This window comes from Cyprinus carpio, chromosome A10 (assembly GCF_018340385.1).
Source record: "Cyprinus carpio isolate SPL01 chromosome A10, ASM1834038v1, whole genome shotgun sequence".
NCBI lineage: Eukaryota > Metazoa > Chordata > Actinopteri > Cypriniformes > Cyprinidae > Cyprinus > Cyprinus carpio.
The window spans coordinates 1,679,414-1,705,733 of NC_056581.1; the positions used below are offsets into that span (position 1 = coordinate 1,679,414).

Here is a 26,320-nt window from a genome sequence, read left to right on the forward strand (position 1 = left end):
GGGATAGGGGTGAATCTCTCACCACCGGTGATAAGACTGTCAAGCTTTCAGACAAATTTAGTTTCACTTCATGTTTTGGGATGTGTTGATGTATTCGCTATCATTACTGGCTTAGATATACACACGTACCTATTGTTTTATGCATAAGTTTTGTACATTCTATTCAGCGCACATGCATTATAATGCATTCGATTTTTTTTTTTCTTTTTACTTTATTTTGTATATTTACTATATTTTTACAGTGTGGATGCTTGCTCATGCTAAACTTTCCACCCTAATGTTTTCCCCCTTTAATTTTGTTACAGTTTTTCATCCATCAAGCGAAAACTGGGGTATGTTTAAGGCTATGTTTGAGCAATAGTGGTGTGAAACAGTGGAAATGTAAGCAAACACTCACATAAAGGACACCCACATGTGAAGGGTTAAGCAGATATTGTGTGTTTGTACAGTCATGTCTCATAGACAGTGGAATTCTCCTTATCTCAGCCCTCCTTGGCATCTCTAAACACCTCTGTCCATTCTGCTGCTCCTTCCCCGGCCATCTCTCTCCCTGAAGAAAGGTCTCTCTGTTTTCCAGACAAACCCGTGACACCAAGTGTCATTTAGCATCTTTATAAAAACATAAGCCCCTTTCCTGCGCGATGATGTCTTGCAATAATTATTCTATAGCTGGAGTTCAGATTATGTCACAAGAGTTTGCCGGTTAAAGAGATGTTTAAAATTCGATATAGCTAATTTGAATTGTCCAGTAGTAAAATCACATTTTAACATTATTATTATTATTATTATTATTATTATTTTAGCAGTAAATTCATATGACACTTCATATGACTGAATAACAACTATAAGAAAATTATTCAAAACAATTTAAACAATTAATATTGACAATGATAATATAATAATACAAATAAAATTTATTAATTACCAGTTTAACTCTCTCTCTCTCTCTCTCTCTCTCTCTCTCTCTCTCTCTCTCTCTCTCTCTATATATATATATATAATGTAGATATATAGATAGATAAATAGATATACTTAATTGCAACAATAAAAAATATATATAAACAGATTTATATATATATATATATATATATATATATATATATATATATATATATATATGAATACAACATTATATATAATTATATTTAAGAAATATATTCATTATAATTTAAATATAAAATTAAATCATATTAAAATAATTAAAAAAATTGCATTAAAACTAATATGCAAATATACAGATATGACAAAATTCCATCATATATGAATAGTTTTTGTAAACTTTTTAAATTTGTTATATACACAAGCACACTAATTTTTATAATTTATTATACACACACACACACACACACACACACACACACACGAAATACAAACTTACAATTAAAAGAAATGTGCATATATATATATAATATTTTAATTGGATTTCTTTAAATAGGATTTTCTTTGCTAAAAATAAAATTAATTTAGTTAATGTAATTTCTTTGTCTTTTACCAAACTACAGCATATTCTTTAAACTTAGTGATTCTGATAATTGTTGAAATTTTTTTCTGAATTCAAAATATGTATTCCATTTAAAGAATATCCACAATAAAAATAAAAATGAAAAATTTCATCCATCATTGTTTTCACACACATAATGTGAAACTTTGGTAACTAAATGTTAGATCTATAAGAGCTCTCTGAGTTCATGCTGAATCTGCAAGTGAAACGTAGATGATATACGTGTGTTTGGATAAGAGATAATGACTCACTCTAACGACTCATAAAAACACCACGGAAGGACATTCAGAACATTAAACCGAGTTCCTGCTGCCGCCGTTACTGCTAGACCCCTCAAAAGTGTCGTTTCTGTGAAACTGCTATTGTTCTTACTCAGGAAATAGTTAAATAATGTACTTGTAAATGGGGCCTAATTGGTGATTTAATAACCGTCGGTTGTGTAGTCACATCGTGTAACAGAGCGGCTTCTTTTAAATGTTTAATCACTTGAGCAGCATCTCTCTCATGCGACTCGCTCTGATCTGAGATTCATGACTCCGTGTGTGAACAGCGTCTTCATTCTGTCAAATAATAGTTGGAAACAACTGCATGTTTCCCAGTAATCTGGAACAAGTTTTCACTTATTTTTGTGTTGGAAAAACATGATCCTTGTGCTCATAGTTGACATTCTTGTCAATTTTTGGTGAAAATCTATCATGGCATGAGCACCAATACATGTGCCAAATGCTTACGTGCTGTTTTTGTCAGCATTGCAGCAAACAGCGAGGCATTGTGGAGAGATTGCTCCCAGATTACTGTCATGGTGCATGTAAGAACATCACCACAAGCAGACAGCAGTTGTTCTAAGTTTAGTTTAGTTAAGGGAAAACATCTCAGCGCTATAAGATTTTCATGAATAATTTGACATATTTATTAGCCTCAAAACTCAAAGCACTGAAGAACAGTGGCACTGGCATACGCTGAATAATTGAAATATTAAACCTGTTCAGCTGCTGAGAAATGAAGTTCATGGATTCTGAAACGAGGGACATTGTGAATTTAAGATTTTTATTTCTGTGGGTCAGGTTGAAACAACTGTCCGCAAATCATAGTGAAAATAAACAAAAAGAGCCTCATTAAATATAAAATTATTAAAAAGAAAACCATATTAATTAGTATGATTTTATCTGTTGCTGTTATTTCTTGGGGGGTCTGGTAAATTAAATAAACTAATAAAATAAAATTGAAAAAACCTGCCATCCTGCCATCCCAAGTCTTTCAATCGGTCTCTGACAGCTTGCCCAGACGGCCTGTCGCAGCTGTTTCTCTCTGTATCTCTTTCTCTCTCGCTCTCGATCTGATGTTGGTGCTGAAGGCCTGCTTTCTTCCCCTCTACCCCTGCAGTCAGAGTGTGTGAAGATCATTGTGAAAGCAAGCCGCTAATCAGTCGCCATCACTCACTGCCAAACAGAGACGCGCTTTGTCAAACACCACCCCCTCATCAGCGCTCGCCGCACTGTAGCTGCCACACGTCAACTCCAGCCGTTTTGTAATCCATCACTGCATGTCATGTTCCAAATCGGCTGTCCAATCCCGTCCTTGGGATCTTACGGCTTCCTCGTCTTCGCTGGGATTTACTCAGGTCATTTTAATCATACATCAGTCACATTTTATGAGGGTTAAATTCTTTGCGTGGCCCTCTGCCTCATTAAAGTCCATTTTCTTCTTCATGACTAGAGTTTTTAATGCTGTGGTTGGGACTCGGGGCAGCGCCGGAGGGAATATCTCCACGCTTCTTTAAAAGTACAGTGCCCAATAGATGTGACTGGCAAACTGCAATGCAAAGCTTTGTTTCCTGACATTTTTGACTGGAGGCCCATGTGGAGCACAGACTCATTCAAGGGTAGAATAAGGATTTCAGTTTTAAGGAATTTGATCAGTTTAGTTCCATGTCTAGGTAGAGGTGTAACTATACACAGAACTTTCGGTATGGGTTGTTTAGTTTGGTTGGCATACAGTATGTATGAATAAATAACTTTGTTTTAACTACTGCATGTGCAGAATTTATTTAGAAACTGTTGGCCAACTGTTGGCTGTGGCAAAAACATTATATCAGTATATCACCCCATATCATACGATACCAATATTTAACACAATATCCATTCACCATTAATGGAGAATGTATTGCTTTCCACATGTTTTTTAGACCTTGTGAATGAATATAAATATAACTTGTTTGTTCACAATTAAATTCCACAGAATAGCTGCCTTTTAATTTAGAGCCATTTTTATATTTCATTTTTTTTTTTCTGGATTCTGTGTTTTTTTGAATTATTATTATTTTTATTATTATTATTATTTAATACAAATTTATCATCAAAAATGAGATGATTTAATACAACTTTAACAATCAGATCAATCTTTTAAATGTAAATTAATTGTTTATTTTCATTTGATTACAACTAAACATTGCATTTTTATTTTTTTGTCAAATAAGATGCTGCACAACAGAATTGTATAAATGAACCCATGGATGAAAAAGATCTTGCGTGTATGATATTCCTTAAAATAAATAAAATAATAATATTAATTATTGTTGTTGTTGTTGTTGTTGTTGTTGTTGTTGTTGTTGTTATTATTATTATTATTTTGAGGAATACTTTGGATACATACAATGGTAGTATATTTCAGTCATTCTTTGTTCAAGTTTAACCAAACTTTATTTTGGCAATTTGTTGTAAATATCTTTGAATTTCAGTATTTATTTGACATTAGATTTTCACAAATGAAATGCCGAAAAAATTTAATTCACTGCGCTTTACTAGTCTTGGTTGCGTAGATCAATCACCAACAAAATCATATTAAGGGATCCGCACTCACTTAATCTTCTTAATCACTTTCAATTCATTTTAATTTTGCAACAAAGCAAACAACAATCAGATGTTTTGACAGCAAGACATCTTCAGTGAATCACAAATGAAACGCTGAAATTAAATGAAAGCTGAAAAGTATCTCTCAGGGCATTTACACCTGGTATTAAGATGCGTTTTTGTTGATCCGATCACAACTGGAAAATGCTAAATACAGGTGTAAATGGGGTCTAAAACATTTTGTGCTGCGTTTCCCGAAACCTTAATGCTACTTCGTTCTTAAGTTATACCTTAAGCTGTATCTTATCTTTAATATGAGTTTCTCAAAATGTTCTTAGTAAAGTGTACAAACCCGATTCCAAAAAAGTTGGGACACTGTACAAATTTTGTATAAAAACAGAATGCATTGATGTGGAAGTTTCAAATTTTAATATTTTATTCAGAATACGACATAGATGACATATCAAATGTTTAAACTGAGAAAATGTATCATTTTAAGGGAAAAATAAGTTGATTTTAAATTTCATGGCATCAACACATCTCAGAAAAAAGTTGGGACAAGGCCATGTTTACCACTGTGTGGCATCCCCTCTTCTTTTTATAACAGTCTGCAAACGTCTGGGGACTGAGGAGACAAGTTGCTCAAGTTTAGGAATAGGAATGTTCTCCCATTCTTGTCTAATACAGGCTTCCTGTTGCTCAACTGTCTTAGGTCTTCTTTGTCACATCTTCCTCTTTATGATGCGCCAAATGTTTTCTATGGGTGAAAGATCTGGACTGCAGGCTGGCCATTTCAGTACCCGGATCCTTCTTCTACGCAGCCATGATGTTGTAATTGATACAGTGTGTGGTCTGGCATTGTCATGTTGGAAAATGCAAGGTCTTCCCTGAAAGAGACGACGTCTGGATGGGAGCATATGTTGTTCTAGAACTTGGATATACCTTTCAGCATTGATGGTGCCTTTCCAAAAGTGTATGCTGCCCATGCCACACGCACTCATGCAACCCCATACCATCAGAGATGCAGGCTTCTGAACTGAGCGCTGATAACAACTTGGGTTGTCCTTGTCCTCTTTAGTCCGGATGACATGGCGTCCCAGTTTTCCAAAAAGAACTTCAAATTTTGATTCGTCTGAACACTGAACAGTTTTCCACTTTGCCACAGTCCTTTTTAATTGAGCCTTGGCCCAGAGAAAACGCCTGCGCTTCTGGACCATGTTTAGATATGGCTTCTTTTTTGACCTATAGAGTTTTAGCCGGCAACGGCGAATGGCACAGTGGATTGTGTTCACCAACAATGTTTTCTGGAAGTATTCCTGAGCCCATGTTGTGATTTCCATTACAGGTAGCATTCCTGTATGTGATGCAGTGCCGTCTAAGGGCCCGAAGATCACCGGCATCCAGTATGGTTTTCCAGCCTTGACCCTTACGCACAGAGACTGTTCCAGATTCTCTGAATCTATGGATGATATTATGCACTATAGATGATGATAACTTCAAACTCTGCAATTTTTCTCTGAGAAACTCCTTTCTGATATTGCTCCACTATTTTCCGCCGCAGTATTGGGGGAATTGGTGATCCTCTGCCCATCTTGACTTCTGAGAGACACTGCCACTCTGAGAGGGCTCTTTTTGTACCCAATCATGTTGCCAATTGACCTAATAAGTTGCAAATTGGTCCTCCAGCTGTTCCTTATATGTACATTTAACTTTTCCGGCCTCTTATTGCTACTTGTTCCAACTTTTTTGGAATGTGTAGCTCTCATGAAATCCAAAATGAGCCAATATTTGGCATGACATTTCAAAATGTCTCACTTTCAACATTTGATATGTTATCTATATTCTATTGTGAATAAAATATAAGTTCATGAGATATGTAAATTATTCCATTCCTTTTTTACTCACAATTTGTACAGTGTCCCAACTTTTTTGGAATTGGGTTTGTACATTCTGTAAATCATATTTTTGTAAGGTTGATCTGAGCTTTCCCTTATCACTGTTGACAGTTCTCAGTTCACATCTCAGTCCATACGAATATAATTCTGAAGTTGTAATACATCCCAGTGTTCATTTAGGCTAACTGAAGTGTTTTCATTCCAAGGATAAACTTGTCATTAGATTGATTGTTGTTAGCATTTTTATTAGATTCTCCAAAGGTACACAGCTGGCAAACAATTAGGAAGTATAGGCTTAGGAGTCTATTTAAAGGGACTGATTCTGGTGGGGAGTTTTGGTCAAACTATGGCATGATACATGGTGATACAGGGAATGGTTATTCTAAATCAAAGATGGCACCATCCGCAGAGCTATTTAGTGTAGGCTATGTGTACTAATACAGTCACCGGGCATATATTTTTCTTTCTTGGTTTTCTTCCCTGACGTGATATATGTTGCAAAGCGAAAGTAAAAGTTTCACACAACTTCATTGTGTTATAACAGGAAAGAGTCGTCTTTATTTAAAATCAACATTTCTTTTATAAAGTACACAGCTTTCTCACATAATGCACTGAAACAGCTCGAGTGAATAATCTTTATCCATTGATATCAACCAGCTTCTGGTAACATCGCACGTAAGAAGCAATCTCCTAATGTATTGTTTGTGAAACTGCCTAGAAAATGTATACCTACAGTTAAGATATACCTTTAGAGTCTCCATAGCACGCTAAAAGACAACATTATCGGAAACGCACCCTTACAGAAGTCCTAAGAGGCCATGGATTATTATTTTTTTCTTTCCTTCTTGTTTTGTCACGATAACGACTAAATTATCTTGTGATCTCGACATAAGTTATTTTCTCGTGATCACAACATAATAAAAGTTTTCTCATGATCACGACTTAATTATTTTGTGATTATGACATAACGAAAGTTTTCTCGTTATCACAACTTAATATTTTCTTGCGATCTCGGCATAACAAAAGTTGTTCTCTAAGTTACACAACTGGGCCAACAGGTGGCAATATAGACTGAATATAACTGATGGGGTGTTTTATACTGTATATCCACTTTACTGTGCACATTTGGGACAGAATAAGGACCTTCTTCGTGATCGTTATAATTTGTTCAGTATTGTTCATTACTGACATTTAATTCATAAATGCCAAATGCTTGAAACAATATGATTATTTTGTCTGTCGTTAAGTTCTTGCAAGATGTGTGACTCATCACAGTTTCACCACCGCATACACTGTAAAAAAAAAAAAAAATCCATAAAATTTACGGTAAAAAAATGGCAGCTGTGGTTGTCAGAATTCTACTGTAAAAAATAAGGTAACAACATTCTAGGTTTTAACTTAAATTTACAGTTAAATACCATTATTTCATTAACTGATATAATGTTAATATACTAATATATTGAAGTACTGAAATCTGTTTTGTACCTTTGTAATACACTGATAACCACCAAATTCAGGTGGAGATGAGAAAGTCACATGATGAACCAAAGCCCATCACAAGCAGCTTTTAAATAATAACATATATAGAAGGTGCACAGTGTCATTCACACAAGCACCAAACACGATCATGGTGAGACACATTAAACTGAAATATGCAATAAACATTAATTTAACAACATTATATGTAACATACAACCCTAAAAAACATACCAGATAAGAAAAAAACTAAGAAGAAACATAGTTATTTCAAAGAAAAAAAACATCAAATTCAAACAAAATTTGAAATGCAACGCAGAGAATTCTGGGAACGTCAGTTTAAATTTTTTCCCTGTAAATTTTACCCGAACTTACCGTTAACCATTTAACAGGTTTGTACTGTAGCATTTTCACAGTTTTTTTACCGTTAAAATCACGGTCATTGCGTTCCATGTGATAAACAAACTGCTTATTAACCGTTCTCAAGCCGCCCGCCTCTGCTCACTCAATCTGGCCGTGGCTCACTTTAGGCCTCCGGCCTCTGCTCACTCAAGGCAGCGGTGTGTCACGCTGTTCCGTTGAGAAAGCAGAACTACTTTGTTTTTGCCTTCCAAAAGATAACACGACTAGAAATCATGTTTATATCACGTTTATAATGTCCGGCCAGACAAGGCATCACAATATGTTAAGATGCGTAACATTTCCGTCTCACCCTTGAGGCATTCAGCCAATCACAACGCACTGAATAGCTGGCTAATCACAGCACACCTCGCTTTTCAGAGCGATGAGCTTTGTAAAAATCTACACGTTTCAGAAGGCGGGGCTTAGAGGAGAAACAATAATGTACAGTATGTGGAAAATAATGTTTTTTTTTTAAACTTTAAACCGCATAAACACATTTCATTACACCAAATACACAAAATAATATTCTTTTTAGCAGCATCATATGACCCCTTTAATAAGCGGGGATGTTGTGTTTATCTAGGATAAAAATGACATTATCTACTAAAAATTACAAATTATATATAATTTTATTTCAAATAAAAGGAAAATAAAGTGAGTTGAATCCAAGCAGCTCTAAAAGATTTTAGAATAGTTCTCTGAATCCTTCTAAAGCCGCTCCGCCTGTGCTTGCGGGATTGCTTTGACCATTTAAAAGTGTTAATTACACAAACAAAATGTTTAGCGTACTGTCTCTGGAAAAAATCAACAGTGATTGATTAGCCTTTATTTATGTATTGTAGACATTATTACTAAGCGAAGCTAAATTTGCTGAAATATCCACAACATAAAGTAAGAACACACAGTTTATCAGTCGATCAGATGCGCTTGTTGCATTCGTTACTATAGCAACAGCAGAACAAACAAATCAAACAATCATTGTAAAAAAAAAAAAAAAAAAAAAAAAAGATCACAAAAAAGATGCAGAGATCACAAAAAAAGTATTAAGTCGTGGTAATGAGAAAATAAGAAAAATATTAATAATCTATGGCCTCTTAGGACTTCCATACACCTTAGAGCTTGTCGCCTTTCTACCACTTCCAGAGGTAGCTGAAAACGTATTTGACTGGATTGCTTTCATAGTGTGGACGCTCATTTGGTCGAATGCATTCGTACAGCCTCCTCACTGCCTATTGACCTAATTCTTAAACATTACAGGACGTGTTGTTAGATGGGATTTAAAGTTTACTGGCTAAAAGTTAGTTAGTTTGGTTTGAAGGGCCCCAAAAAATAAATAAATAAATTACCATTTGTGATTCTAACATAAGTCCATGGTTTACGGCGTGGTTTTGCAGCTTTCAAAGCAGAAGTGAAAGATGTGCTTTATGTTTAGTGCTTCAAACAAAATCGAAAGCATACAGTTTAAAGCTTGCTCTCCTGTCTCATGCGTTGATGTTTAATGCATTTGAGATGCGTTTTCCTCAGTTGCTTAACTTACATCTCGTGGTTGTGTCCTTATCTGTGAAAGTTAGAAAGTCACACAAGTTCTTCCATTTTCTTCCAAGGCTCATCCTGACAGCAAGTGATAGTGGTTAAACGGATCGTAGTTGATCTGTGATCCGTACGGACCAAGCCCCACGGTTCGGCACGCATGTGATTTCCGGATTAATTGCAAAATGTAACCATAATAGAGTATAAGTTTATCACTTGTTCGTATTTACACAAGCAAGCAAATTTTAAACAATTCCAGAGAGAAAAGGCGAAAGGGAACTTGATTTGTTACACGAGTTTCAGACCGCGCGCGAACACCGAACTGAATCCTCTGAACAGACACATACACATAAAATTATGACAAAATACCCATCTTGACAATCATTCAGGTAAACGCAGTCAGTTATGTCTCAAGTGAATGAAACAGCCGAGAAAGAAATCGGATGTGATGCGTATCATTATATCGGATCCGTGCATCAGGTCTTAAAGTGCCAGCGGCCTATAAATACTGCTGCTGTCATTAATGATCATTAAACAACAAAACAGCTGTGATAAAAAATATATACTTAATTTATACAGTGAACACTATGCAGTGTTATTTTCCCTAATTATTACATTTCTGTATTTGAATACTACCAACCTTATTTTATGTATACAAAAAGACAAAAACAAACCAAGAACAACAACTGGATTTTAGTCTACTTGGGCTGAGAATGCTGACATTCAACTGTGAACAGAACCAAATGTAATAAAGTTCCTTTAAATCCAATATTTTATATATTATTACATGGTATGAGTTCTGATAACAACTCATGCAGTTTAATGGAGTCGCTTATGATGATAATAATAATAATAATAATAATAATAATAATAATAATAATAATAATAATAATAATAATAATAATAATGATAATAATAATAATAATGACTCTGATTTCTTCTACAGTTTATACTGACAAACCTGGCCATAACAAAGGTTTTGAAAATGAGTGAAGTTTGAGGTGGGGCGTCAAAAATTGTACTATAATAACAGCTAAAATGCAACCCGTTATATACACTATATATAAACTTTAAACGAGACATGTAGATGTTTGTCAAAGATTTTTTCTCTGTAATAATTTTAATTAGCAAGTATTTCTATATGATATAAACACATATAGTGCTCTTCTGAATGTTTTAGCATGACTCTGTGAAAGGTTAACTACTAAAATGAAAAAGACTTCTTCATGGCCAGTGTCTGCCGAATTTGGCATATTTCATTCTGTTACCTACTTGTTCTTGCTATTGCTGTGATATTTCTTTCGAATAATACCATGATGATCATCATTGCGTTTTGTCTTAATGAATGTGGTATGCTGTCAGCAATAACCTGCCCATGCTGTCTATGTTTTATTTTTTATTATCGTCAGTTTAAGTGCCAGTGTTGTGCCGCAGTGTTGCCAGGTATTGCTAAAATAAAATTAAAATTAAAATAAACCAAAATATGTTTAAATCTTTTGTTTTGGAAACAAGATAACAATATTGTTAAACTGTAACTTCCCACATTATTAACTTCCTAAAGAGTCACATTGAGTGGAAAAAAAAGTTAAAAGACACTTAAAATAACTTGATCTGGCAACACGGTGGCTGTGCCCTCTCTCACGACCCCCTCTCAAACATGAATCGCTCTCCATCATTTTTACACCACAGCTACCGAACGATCTAACAAGTTGAATTATGCATGCAGACATTCATAGGAGGAGTTTTGTAGTGCTAATTAGTCATTCAGAGAACTTCAAATTTTATTTTTGAATATGAAAAAGTTTATAACCAGTTTTATTGATGACTTGGGATATTGTCAATCATTATTTTGTATTTTGTAGTGGCCAAATATATTTTAGACATGGCTAGATGTGTAGCTACCTGACTGTAGATGCTGTGTTTGTTTCTAAACTCAATGTTTGGGCTGATGGTGACACATTCCCTCCATCCAGTATGAATGATTGGAGTCCTAAGTATACATAATGTCCATAAGTACACAGTATGGTAAAAATAGAGTGTCAAAGTTTGGATGATACACTTCTTCTGGTAGATGTTCAAAATGTGAGTCTGTCTGTGCATTTATTGTTTAGTATTTCTCATAACCATTGCACAGTGGAAGAGGGGTTTTTGGTGATTCTGATGGTACAGATTTTCATTTTACACGAGGTTTCTCAAAGGTCCTTCTGTGATGATGACCATAAAGTTTATAGGAGGAAAAAAGCTGTAAATGGTTATACAAATTTTTTGGCAACGCTTTTAACCTTATTTAACCCTACTTTCTGATTTTTTTTTTTTCTTCTTAAATTGCTTTATAACTTGCCTTTACTAAACCAAGGTACAAAACAGAACCATTGTGTGCAACACAAATAGAGTCAGATAGTGGCAGATCTTACAGGAGAAGCCAATTCAGTTGGCCAGAGATGTATGTGAACACAATAAAGCTATGAAGAAATAACTTGAACAGAAAGCTGGTTTTGTGGAATGGCCAAGCCAGAGTCCTTGAATCCTGCTGCAGAATGAGCTGAAAAATACAGTCCACGGAATCCATCCAACTAATCTGGGGAAGTTTGAATACATTTGCATTGATGAATGAGCCAAATTTGTAAGTGTGCAAAGCTCACAGGCACACAGAAGACAACTCTGAAAGTCTGTCATGCTGGAGAACTGAGTGATTGTGAGTTAGAAAATAATATTTTGAATCACAAATGTGTTAAAAATTTTATTGGGTCACTTAGTCAAACTTGGTGTCCATAAAATACAAAATGCAATGGTGTCACTTCATTGATCACACATTTAAAGGGATGGTTCACCTAAAAAGTAGATTTCTAGCATCATTTACTCATCTTCATTTTATTTTAAACCTGTATATCTTTGCTTTCATCTGTGAAAAGCATATAAAAGCAACATGAGTGTGTACTTGAATGTGTTAACTAAGTATTGATGTTTGTATGCTTGTAGTACAAACAGTAGAGTATGTTTTTGGCTTTAAAGCTGCATTTCCACAGCTTCATTACCACAGTCTTATGATTAAGGAAAGTGTTGTTCAATAGTATTCGGAATAGCTAAGGTGAAGCATCATCCTTGGCCTCTGGGAATCTGAATAACTAGCATAATATATTGTTTGTACTTGATGAATTGTTTGGTCTCTGCTCACACAGGAGCGTGTGGTAGTGGAAAATGAGCACTGGTTGGTGGTGGTGCCATACTGGGAGACTTGGCCATTTCAGATGCTGCTGTTGCCACGACGACATGTCCTCTGTCTCCCTGACCTCACGGCCCAAGAGAGAGACAGTAAGACATTGTGTTTACATTATTATTATTGTTATTATTATTATTAAAATATTTTTTTTTTGTGGCAATATATGAATATGTGGCATATTATGTTGCAGTTTATCAAATAAATACTGTGCTTCTGAAAAGTTGAAACTAATTATTGTTTGTTTGTTTATTCATTCACACATTCTACATTCTAGTTATATATATCATAATATATAATAAAGATATAATATATATATATATATATATATATATATATATATATATATATATATATATATATATATATATATATATATATATATACATATATAATTTATGTATTTATATTTTATGTATTTGTATTATATGTACATTTATACAATTTTTACATTATATAATTATATTATTGTATAATTATTTGCACACAGACACACAGACACACACAGGACACACACACATTTTATTATATTCTTTTTAGAGAGAGAAAGGATATTATGCATTTATACATTTGTATATATTATATCATTATATACTTTTAGAATAAATATATATATTTAGATATAATATATATATATATATATATTATATATATATATATATATATATATATATATATATATATATATATATATATATATATATATATATAATTTATTTATTTATTTTTTGCGAAGAGTGACTCAATGACCTTTAATGAAAACATTTATTTTATTATTTATTTATTTATTTATTTATTTATTTACTTAGCTACACCTGCCAATGGTGAAAGGTTACATTTATTTTAAATACATACATACATATATACTTGGAGCTCGTAATTGGTCACATATTGTTCTGCAGTACATAAATCTGTATAAGTATGTATAAATCTCAAAAGGACAAAAAAAAAAAAAAAACATATCACAGTTCAGCTGAATTTATTGTGTTAATTTTACCTTTGGCTATGACTTTATCACCTTTCCATTTGGACTGAATTATGAGGATGTTTTCCCCCTCACAGTCAAATGTATTTTTACGCTGTAAATTCTGTCAGTCACGAAAAGAGCCGCGGGAGAGAGCTCACATTTATAAACTCCCTTTGGTTTGCCGTCTGTGCTTAACATTTCTGTCTGAACCTTTAAAGGCACCTTGCTGTATCTCTTCCTCATGACTGCTTTGACAAAATATCTTCTTAAAACCCCACGTCTTCTTGTCACATCGCCAGTGCCCTTTTCCCATGTCAAACTTGACACACACACTCATACACACCTCCGCACTTCTCAGTTGTTATTAAAGTTGCCCTGTCAGTGCCAGAAAAAGTAAAGGAGAGGCTTTCAAAGTGAAGCTGTGACACCAGATAAACATTCACTTCTTGGATACGCGTCTCTCACGCTCGCAGGCTTAGTTCTGACAGACTTAATCCAGTATGTAAATAAACGTCAGGGAAATTACCCAGCAGGTCAGCCGTTGTCAGAAAGAGTGGCGGGGAACCACACTAGATCACAGCCTGCTTTGAGCTTGCCAATTATAGAGGCCATCAACCAGTTGACATTCTGATGCTTTGAGACTTGAGGGCTGTTGTTTGTTTTTGTGATAAAGCACTGTTTTGAGTTGTAGTTTGACTGCTTGATGACACGTTGATGCTATTGTGCCATCTTCTTTCTTTGGAGAATTTATTGCCTTTTATGTTTGCAGAGATAATAAACCGAGCGCTAATCCCATTCCGTGAATATATACCACTTCGAATCGCAGTGCCAAATGTATACATTGTGCTAGAATGCTAGCAACAGGCCAATGATGATCTAAAGGATGCTTGTCTTTTTAAATATTCATGAGCTTTATAGAAATTTTCACAAACTGTGTTTGGTTTCAGCGTTTGAAGGAAACATGAAGTGACGATAAATGCGTTAACTGGATTAGCAAAAAACCTGATCCACTTTGCAGCACATTCTGGTCAATCTATCTGACATAAAACAACCAACCACAGATGTTTTTATTTATCATTAAGGGTACTTTTTTATCTGAAATTGCTGATACCATAATAATCTCCTAAATAAAAGAAGTGTGCTTAATTGTACTGAATGTGCACTTATCTTTAAACTATTAACTGTAACCACCTTTTTTTTTTTTTTTTTAGCATATAGAGGTGAAAATCTGAACTTGATTGTAATTCACAACCACTTTGGGCCTAAGGTTGGCCTCTTTTTAAAGAAGACAAGCAGATTATCATTGAAGTGAAAGCATTTTAAAAAATCAAAGTAAAAATTTACAGAAGTTTGAGTTTACTGTAAAGAAAATGTACTACACTAAAAAAAATATGAAATAATTTACAGAATTTTTGGAATTTAAAATTGTTATAAAATCAAAGCAATGTGTTTATCAAAGTTATGTTCCAAATTTGAAGTCGATATCACAAAAATTGAGGGTCCTGTGAAATTCTATCTAGGTGCTATACCAAAATAGCCACTGGACGACATCCAAACTTATATTAATACATTATATTAATACATTTTCCTGTTAAGAAAAACTTGTGCATTTCTATCACAATATTACTTTTATCACAAAATAGTCACAGAATATGGAAAACTGAGACTCACACCTTTTGAACGATATGTGTTTTGTCAAGATTAGAAAAAGTTTTGATTATAAAATATTGTAGTAAAATGTGTAATATAATACTTAACACCGCCCACTAGGGGGAGGAGCTTCTAAAGGATTTTGGTTTTTTCAAGAAAATAACTAATGCAGATGTGAAAGCCAATAACTGTCTTGATCAGTGACACAAAAGTGATAGTTCATAGATAAACTATACTGACCATTGCATTCAACAATCTTGTCAACATCAGTAGGCCTACATTTGATAACTGTGCCGGTCCCCGTTGAAAATCCTTCATGTATGTCATCATTTGCACATAGACCATTTGCTGACTATTTCTGATATATGCACATAAAAATGCATCAATTGTGCAGATGAACAGTCTAATGTATAATGTAGATGAAACTATGCCTCATCAGCTCTTGTTTAACATGGAGATTGGGAAATTGTTTCGAATTGTCTGTGAGCTGTGACGCTCTTCCATTGTTCCAGTCGAGGAGTCTGCCTAAAGGATCACAGACTTCCAGCCTAGCATGTAATCTATTTTATCGGCTGACAAACCAAACATTTCCCTGAGTAAGTGCCTGGGCTCTTAGAAGTTTTTGGCCAACTCTTTCAGACTTTTTCAGACCATGAGGCTTAATTCAAATGCATGTAACTCATTATTGCTTAGTTAACACACACTTTCTTATCTGACCTAATAAAAGGCGTTTTCATGCTTGATTTGTTTCCAGAGAGTGGTCCACAAGAATTAAACTTACATGTGGACTCTGAAGATGATCTTGGGACTTGGTCTGAAGATGGTTTTGGGTGTTACATGCAGTGATGCAGCAGATTACTGCAATCTGCCGTACTTCACTAGGACTGTACAGCATCACTGATCCACTTTGACATGAATTGGCTCTTAAGAAATGTTGAATGTGGGCTTGATTACATCGTGCCTTTGGATATGTTTGGATGAAACACTATCCTATAATATTTGATCATCATTTTATAAATAACTGATGCCACAATTGCAAGAAATTGTAGGTGGTTCTTGAACAAGAAAAAAAAAAGCCTATGAAGGTTCTTATTTGTTTGTTTGTTTGTTTGCCTAATTCCATTTTATTTTCCCATCAAATGAAAGCATAAAACATAATAATTTAAATTAATATTTTAATCAAGTGAAAATGTAACATTTTCTTTTCATTTTTATGGCAAACAAAGTGCTGCACAACAGAACAAGAAATGTGATGCTGTTTTTTGGCTCAGCTGTTCCACTATCAAAGTTTATTAAATCCGAGCCCTGATTTCACTGTCATTATTTTTTAAATTACCAAGGCAGCTGTTGTTTTCCTGGGAAAAACAAGCTTGTATTCACGAGCATGTCTTGAAATCATAAATCACTCTTGAAGGACAAATGCAATTCACTGACTGGAGTGGTCAAAAGGTCGCTTCTTTCTAAAACGATACATGTTGTCATTTCATTTAGCAAGGGAGATGCAAACCATCCATCTTAGTTTTGGTGGCTCTCTGTGTGAGTCTAGTTTTGTTTGGCTGAAAAAACAAAATGAAAGCACCTCCTGGCCATGAAAGGTGTTCGGGTGAAGTGCATGGCATCTGTAATGAAACCAGGCTGGATAAAACCCAAGCAATATTGGTGGAAAATTTAAGTCAGTTCTTCCCAGTTTAACTTTTTTTATTATTATTATTGTTCACTCTCTTTCCTTTCCCGCAGGTCTGGCATCCATAATGAAAAGACTCCTGACGGAATATGACAAACTCTTTGAGGTCTCCTTCCCCTATTCAATGAGGTGGCATGGTAAGAGAATTCATCTGATATTGCAATTATAGAGGAGAAGTGGGGGGAAATCAGCAATGAACCTTTTTCCCCACATAAAGGAGGTGTTGCCACTCGTCTTGTTTCCATGGAGAACAATAAAAAGGAGGCAGGGAAAGATTCTCCCTTCCTTTTTTATTGCCCTCTGCTCAGTAACTTGTGGCATTGTCTACGGTTCTGTGTTGCATGTCAGCTGTGCAAAACGGTTCGAGAATAGATGTTAAAATGACTCGTGGCCTCAAGTAAAACTGTCTAGGTGTTTTAGACAAATTGCTTGCAGAATAAGCTCTCAGATGACTCTTTACTCAATAGTGCAAAAATGCTTTAAATATTTTTCCTTGATAATGGGAAATGCGGGCGTGACTCATTAAAGGCTGATGAATTATTCATGAGCAATATTACTCTCTGGGTGATTACGGTTGTATGCTTTTCTCAAAACACTGCTGTGAATGTAAACTCACAGTTATGCTGGAGGGTGTAACTAAAGTACACATACTGAAGAAGCTTATTCAGGATAGATAGATAGACAGACAAATAGATGGATGGATGAATGACTGAATGGACAGAGAGATAGACAGATAGACAGACAGACAGACAGACTCTGACAGCTAATCACTGGGTCAACTATCCATATAATGTTATAAATCTGAATAAATAAATGTTAATCCTGAATGGACAGCTGAACAATTGTGAATACTGGAATATGTAGTCATCAGTCTGAATATAATACACTGTAAATATATTCTCATCATGCCAAACACGCTCACTGTCAAAGAATTGCTCGTGGTGAAGCATCTCTACATGCCTGTGGAAACAATGATAACTGAGAATGATTGACACGTTATGCTGCGCTCTAGACCCTGGACACCCTTCTCAGAGCTGTGGCTGAGGGTCTGTCACGGGACGCAGCACAGAGCTTGATTTCATCTCCAATCTTGTTATGGCCTCAGCCGACCGACCGCTGGCCACTCAGATGATTCTCATAGTCTGTTACTGTCAGGCCACAAATCTGACACTTGTCGCCATTCAACCTGCTAATCTCTGACCTATTGCAATGCACGGTGTAGCACTGAGTATTTCCCAGCATGCTCTCTCTGGAATCGACTCAGCCATCATCGGATTCTATGGAACGGCTTAATGAAACAGATTCTCTGCCATCCTCTCTTGCGCCTCCATGGATTGCAACTTAGAATAAATGCCCACAATGTTCATTATTTGATGATGATATAATCACTGGTGCTCTGCTGGACTGATTACATCACTGACGTGCCCGGCTGTTGTTTTACCCAGTGTGCATCAGCAGCAAGAGCATCCATCATGTAAATGATTAATTTGCTTCATTCAGTTCGCATTTGCCCGGCAGTCGAGCTTCCACCTCGCTGCTACAATTAGCGATGTGTGAATTTAAAAGGAAAGAGAGAAATAACGAGATGCTTCTGCCATCAGTGAATATGTAAAAGTACTTTGTTAACACACACACACAGGTCCAATCATTTAATGTGCAGTTTGACTACCTTTTCTGTGCTGGAAATGTAAAGTGCAGTAGTGTTGGATAGTTTAGGTTATAATTAAAAGAGTTCTGCCAAAAAATAAAATAAAAAATAAAGTAAAATCTGCTGTGTAGCAGGAAAATAGTGCAAGTAGGAGGAAAAGGACTTCCTCTGGTTTGTTCTTATTAACACCTCAGCACTGAACTACACATTTTATGTTTAATGGCATACCAAAAAATACTACTTCTGCTTCTGGATGGGTTTTTTACCCCCTACTTTTTACCATGCCTTCATCATTTTGCTATTTTTGATCCATTTTTAATGAATAGTTCACCAAAAAATAAAACATTTGTCATATATACGTGTATATATATATATATATATATATATATATATATATATATATATATATATATATATATATATATATATATATATATTACCCTCATGTTGTTCCAAATCTGTATAAATTCCATTCTTTTTTGGAACGTAAAAGTCAAAATAAATGATTTTATTGTTTTAACTTTGTCCCAGCTCCTAAATTTTAGTCTTAAAATATAAAAATGTGTCATAAAAACATGAATTGCTACATTTTAAAATGATAAAAATGTAATCAAAAAGTGAAACAAACAAGCTGTAGTGTTTTAAAGTGATTATATACACTTTAACACAAATTACATCCTTTAGTTATGGTGTTATTTCCATAAATAATGATTCAGATGTGCACATTTACATGTATTCAAGATAAAAGGGGAAAACATTTATATTACTTTTTAGTAAGAGTGCATTTATAAAAGCTTTGTACACTGTAAAAAATTGCTGTAGTTTCTACAGCAAAATTTTTACAGAATATTACTGTTTAAACATTTTACAAGATGTAGCTGTAATTCACAATGCATTATGGGTCAAATAAGGTTTTACAGTTGTTAACAGTATATTTCCATGTAAACTGTAATTCATTTACAAGAAACAGTTGTTGTCACTGTAGCTCCTGCTTTTTACACTAACTTACTGTAGTGTGGCATTATGGGATTGCGCGCGCATCATTCAAATCTGAAATCCAGCCGACTGGAGCAGCGTGAGAACGATTGAAGATTAGAGGCTTAGAGACTGAATTTTACTTAAGAAATATATCCTTTTATATTTAAGTTTATGTAAGTTAGTTACATTAAGTTAATGTATAAGCAATATCATGTCACAATAGCCTCCTATCATGACATTTAGACAAGTGGCCTTAGTAACTTTTGTGCAGTAAACTGGGAATTGCTATCATAGCATAGTTAGGCCAAATTCAGCATTTTTCTAATTTTGGCAGTTCAGTTTTTTTATTTTTTTATTTAAAGCATTTAAAGTAGTGTTTACCTAACTTTTAACGTAAAGCCCAGTGTGAACGATTGTCATAGTAACTGCTATCTGTCGAAATAACTGACAAACGGCAAAATATGTGAAATTTAATTTGTTTGTGTTCAACTGTCCCATATTGACGTGATGCCTTACTATAATTAGTAACTACATGTAAATGAGAAATTGTGTATATTCTGTAGTTGTACTCGACATTAAAGCTAAGACATTTTTATATGGCCGACTGGACAAGTTAGCCTGATTAAAATTTGAGTAAAAAAAAAAAAACTAAGGAAGCATCAAAACGCGAGACTGATTCTGATTATATTAACGTTACATTCAACATCAAAACAAGCTTAACAGCACACATAAACTCACGGAAAATACATGAGGTAAATGTTCATCTGCTGAGTTTATTTATAACATATGATATCGTTAAGTAGCATAACAAGTGAGCTGTTTTGCAGAGTTTCATGATTGCAAATACATAGTTCAGTAAACAATTAGTTAACAAGTTACTTACTTTTTAGATACAATATCGACTGTTGTTCTATTTCACCAACGAAAATTGTTCCAAACAAAGATCAAAGCAAAACTATTTTGCTCATCCTCAAATCAAAACTCAGCGGTGTTTTTACTGAATGATTCAGCATTTTGAACAGATCGGTACAATGAATGACTCAATTGATGCACTCATTAAGTTATTTGCTGCCACCTAATGGCGGTTTAGTTTCACGTTTAAAAAGGATCATTGCATTTTTCCAACATTTTTTAATTGTATTTTCAAAAATTAACGTAAAACATTAATGTCATAACACAGTTGTAATTTTGCATTGTAAATTATTTAATTTGATTGGTGGTACAGTTCTACAATGTAATATTATAATTTAATTTATTCATAAAATTTAAGAGTTTGTTTGGGACAGTCACAAACCTCCCGGTTGCATCCAACATATCTTAAATTGTGTTCCGAAGACGAACAAAGCTTTTATGGGTTTGCAACGACATGGGGGTATGTAATTAATGGCAAGATTTTCATTTTGGGGTGGAGTACCCCTTTAAGTACTGGTAAATGCTGATTGTATTGTATAAGTGGTATTTTGACATTTATTTTATTGAGCTAGTTTCATTCAATACTTAACTTTATCCTGATGCTTCTGCTTGTTTTCATGCGCAGATGTTTTCTTGGAATCATAACACTCACTGGATACAAAACTGATGCATAGAGGCAAAACAAGTGGAAAGATCTCAGAGAAGAGGAACAACCATCGTGTGTGCTCATCTCAGAAAGCTGATGGACTTTCAGTATGTATTTATTAAATCGTCTTTTGCAGGAATTATAGAACATAAGCTCAAACAACAGGATTTGTGATTATAGTTGATTCCAGCATTTTATTTTAATCCTTTTCTTTAAAACGTTTATTTATTTATTTATTTTTTTACCGAAATTATACAAATTCTGTTGATTGGCCTTCATTTTTATAGGAAGTTTATTTTCTACTCAGAATGTGGCTTATTTTTAACAGGTATTTGTAGTTATTTTGTGATGCTATGTTATTTTTATGATATGATTTTAACTGTTGAAAGACTGAAAATTTTATTTTACCAGTATGTCTTTCTGCCAGTTTTAATAAATACTTATTTGCAACATCATTGACTTTGTTTTTATTAATTTGTAAATGTATTAAGATAGAGCTCATGATAATGCATTTATATCAGTATTTTAAAGTTTACTGTTAAAATGATTATTTACAGCTTTTTCATTGTTAAATTACTACAACATCATCTTGGATTTAGGGGTATTTACAGGATTTTATTGCCAACTTTTGTTGCCGGGTAAATACTGTACTTTAGTGAAATGACACAATATTGCTGTAAAATAAACTACAAGTTTAATTCAATGTTAATTTAAAAAACTGCTACTGTTTTTACTGGACAGATAAAATACAGTGAGAGTGAAATTATGTTTTGTGTAATAAGAAGGGCTGCACAATTAATCAAATTTCTAATCGTAATTACAATTAAGGATGCCACAATTTTTTAATTGTTCAAAGGTTTAATAACAAATAAATAAATAAATACATAAAAATCCATTTACATTATTTTGCGTGCTTAAGATGTGCGTTTATTTTCTTTCTACAGCTTATCTTAAGGTTTTTTTTCTTCATTGTTTTAATTTTAGTTTTAGTATAACAGTATAAGTTCATGCATATTTTTACTTTTTAAAATTGTTTTATTTAAAGCAGAAACCAAACCAATGTATAGTTGACGTTTGAGGCTTAATACTAAAAATGCAATAAATGTTATTATTTATACAGTATATTTTTTTTTCAGGAAGAGTGCTTTCAGCTTGTTTATTTTCATATAAAAAATATGGCATGCAGTTACTTTAAACAAAGCTATTCAAAACATAATTCAATGTAAACTGTGATAATCCTAATTAATAATCGCAATTACAAATTCAAAGGAATTATCGTCAGTTATGACTTTTGCCATTATCGTGCAGTCCTATTATTAAGGACATTTATTTTCTAAACGTCCACAGGGCTAAAACTGGTTTATAGTTGAAGTAACACTCTAAAATACAATCCAATATATCCACATTATGGCATTATCTGCTCATAGTTTTAAATAAAATGCCCAAATTATAATATATCAGGCTGTAAATGAAGTTTCAGATAGTGAGCAGTTTCAGTCCTGAATCAATTCAGTGGGTAAGAACATTGCCTCTATTCTTTCATTTTCTTTCATATTTTCTCTGTAATATATGTTTGCACAGGTTTTCATTCACCCAGGTCATTGTAGGAGTATTTGTGAGGTGATTGAAAAGCATCTGGACATGGTTTATCTGAATGGATAAACCATGTTGATAATATTGAATCTAAACCAAGTCCAGATGCTTTGGACTGAATTCACCCAGACGTTCCCTAATGTGGGTGTTGCATCCAAAAAAAGACCTTCTTGTCCTGCTCTCCCCATTTATGTTTCATTGACCCATATCATTTGTGATGAATAATAAATGTTAACCTTTTCAGTTGAAAAAAAAAAAAAAAAACATACAGTAGAAAGGGATTAAGGTCCAAAATAAGTCTATTCAAAGTCTGAAAGTTGATATAATTTAGTGTTTTAGTGATTTTAGTGTTTACTAAGATAAACATCACTTTAATTATTGCTCAGACTATATATAGATATAATTATTTTCTTCCTCAGTATTTTTGTATTTTTTAAATGCATCTAATTATATTAATGTAACAAAATTAAGTGACGTTATACTTAAAACAAGGAAAATGTCTGCCAGTGGGGTTAGAAAAATAAACATGTTTTCCCTTTAAATAATTTTATTTTTCTAACACCTTTTAATTTTTTATTTTACTTATATTTTTCCCTTGTTTTAAAGGGGTCCTATTATGCTCTTTTACAAAGTCTTGATTTTGTTTTTGGGGTGTACTAGAACATACTAGGTTATTCAAAAAACACATTATTTTCCACATATTTTACATTATTACAACACCTCTCTCCCCAGTCTGGCACGAACGGCTCGAATAGTTCCTGTTTTAAATGAAGGCCTACCTTCTGAAATACGAAATGTGCTGTCATTGGCTTATGTGATTAGCTGGGCTAGTGTGTGTTGTGAATGGCTCCACTCATGACATTCCCCTGGTCAGGAAATGTCATGCCCCTTACCATAGCCGTCTGCTGCCAGCTTCAGTGTAAATATTACATCAAAATCAAATCAATTTGATCGTGATTTAAACCTGATGATTGTAACCACTCAAAGTTCGTCCGCTATGGGAAAGCTAGCATGTCCTTGACATAGTGATAATACTCATTGCCTTCTCTAGTGTAGCTCAACCAGGTCTCTTCCCATTCGTCGGTATTTGTGATATCACAAATCCCAGAAAATATGTGTTGTAGTCCAAACAAGTCATTTGTTGTAGTTTTTGTAAAGCGATTTCTGTTAAATAAAATGTCTCCTTTTAGCTTTGTAACTATGCAGATCTTTTTATGCTCAAACAGCAACATTACAGACTAACTAAAGTTGAAAAAAAGCATAATAGGACCCTTTAAGCACTCAATTTTTATAATTTTTACAGTCCTTAGGGCCCTACAGGGTCCTCCCTTTGAACTGCTTCAGTCAGCCGATTTGCAGCACCTGTCGCTCAAGATAGCCCTCCTTTTGGCATTAGCGTCGGTCAAGCGAGTAGGTGACCTGCAAGCACTGTCAGTCAGTGCCTCATGTCTTTGAGTTTGGGCCTAACAACTATAAAGTCGTCCTCAAGCCAAGACATGGCTATGTGACTAAGGTGCTTTCAACCCTGTTTAGAGCACAAGTTATTACCCTTCTAGTTCTTCTTCTACCCTTCTATCTTGTTGGATAGTCAATGCTATAGCCCTGGCTTATGCCACAGAGGGCTTGAGATGCCCTATTGGGGTGAGGGCCCACTCCACTCTAAGAATGGCCTCCTCCTGGGGGTGGTTCAATGGGATCTCTATTGGTGCTATAATTGGTTCTATAATTTAGCATCCCTGCTCTCCAGGCACAGATTTTGTCTGCTTAATTTTACCTCATTCCCTGCTTGAGTGGAAGATGTTTTTCTATGTAGTCCCCAGCGAGTTAAGCTCGGGGCTCATGCTTGCTAATGTTTCTTAGGGGCCCTCATTTTGGGGAATTGAGCATGCAGAGCTTCTTATTTCTACAATTACATATAGCATGGTGCTATTAGATGTGTTATTTTGTTTAATGCTGAGTTATGCTCACTGTCATGAATCCTCTCTCATTAAACACTGATTTTAATGGAACTTTGTGAGATCCCGAACTGAGATAAGTGACAGCTATTTAGTGATTGAAAAGTTAGCATCTCTCACACTTTCGAGGCTATATAGCTATAATCTGTTGAATAAAAGTATTGTTTTTATGCTGCTAAGAGGACTGACAGGCAATTACATGCTGCAAAGTTTTGCAAGTGGCATCTACATGATGATTCACTCTGAAGCTGAGTGTGGATGGACAGCGAGTGATATTAGCACAGGACAAAAATATGGCATGTCAAAATAGATATGCACAATGTAAATGCATACTGATAGTTATAAAATATTTGTATCAATATATATTTTTAAATTCCATTCCAATTATTTCTAAAAGTAATGCCTTATAAATAATCTTAAATGTCTCATGGTACATTGCTATTCTTGTTATGGTGGAGCTGTTGCTTACACATCAAATCTGCACTTTATTAGAAAATCCTCACTAATTACATATGCTCAGTGATTTGATTCTTAATTGTACATCTCACAATAAAATTAAAATGTTTTAGTAAACTTGAAGCTAAATTTCAAGGAAATATTTATTTGTTCAACGGACAGTAAAATTAAAATGGGATTTTTTAATAAACTTGTAGCTGAAGTTCAGGCAAATGTTAATGCTCATCTGACTACTAAAATTAAAATATATGACTTTGCAAATCCATTAAAATAATATACTTACTAATAAATAACAAGTGATAAAACTAATTTAAAAAACAACTAATAAATTATGATTTTATCTCAACATGTTTTTTATGATGTATAAATCTTAATTTTAACAATAAAAAGTAATATACAGGCAGTGATGCATGTGCAACAACAATAATGTGCATAGTTCTGATCTACTCTCTTAAAGTGGCCCTAGTACGCTATTTGAAATGTTCATAATTTGGTTTTGGGAGTCCCCAACAACAGGTTTACATCCATGTAAGGTCCAAAAACACTTTCATTTTCTTATAATATGTATTTAATTTTACATTATATCCCAACAACTCTCAAACGATCCATTCGAAGATTAATTTTTCCAAACCCCTATTTTGCATAATATTACTCTGCTCTGATTGGTGTGATGACCCAGACTGTTGTGATTGGTCTACTGCGTACAGTGCATGCCAAAAAAGGAACGCCCACCACTAGTACTGGAATACGGCTTATCTATACTACATCATATTATAATTATGATAGTGCTCCACTCTGTTTTTAAAAGGAAGAATCAGAGGGGAAAAAGTTGTTTTACACTTATGTCAGCAAACCAGACCCACAGCTTGGTAGTGAAGACCCAAACAATAATCGTATATGCATTAACTGAACACAGATAAAGAGTACTGACAAAGCACTGCGAAACATTAAAGCAACAATT

General features: G+C 34.1%; 1 pseudogene; it reads left to right on the forward strand.

Annotated features, from left to right (window-relative positions):
• The window catches only part of LOC122146325, a 126,753-nt pseudogene that overhangs the window by 53,318 nt on the left and 47,115 nt on the right, over positions 1-26,320 (forward strand).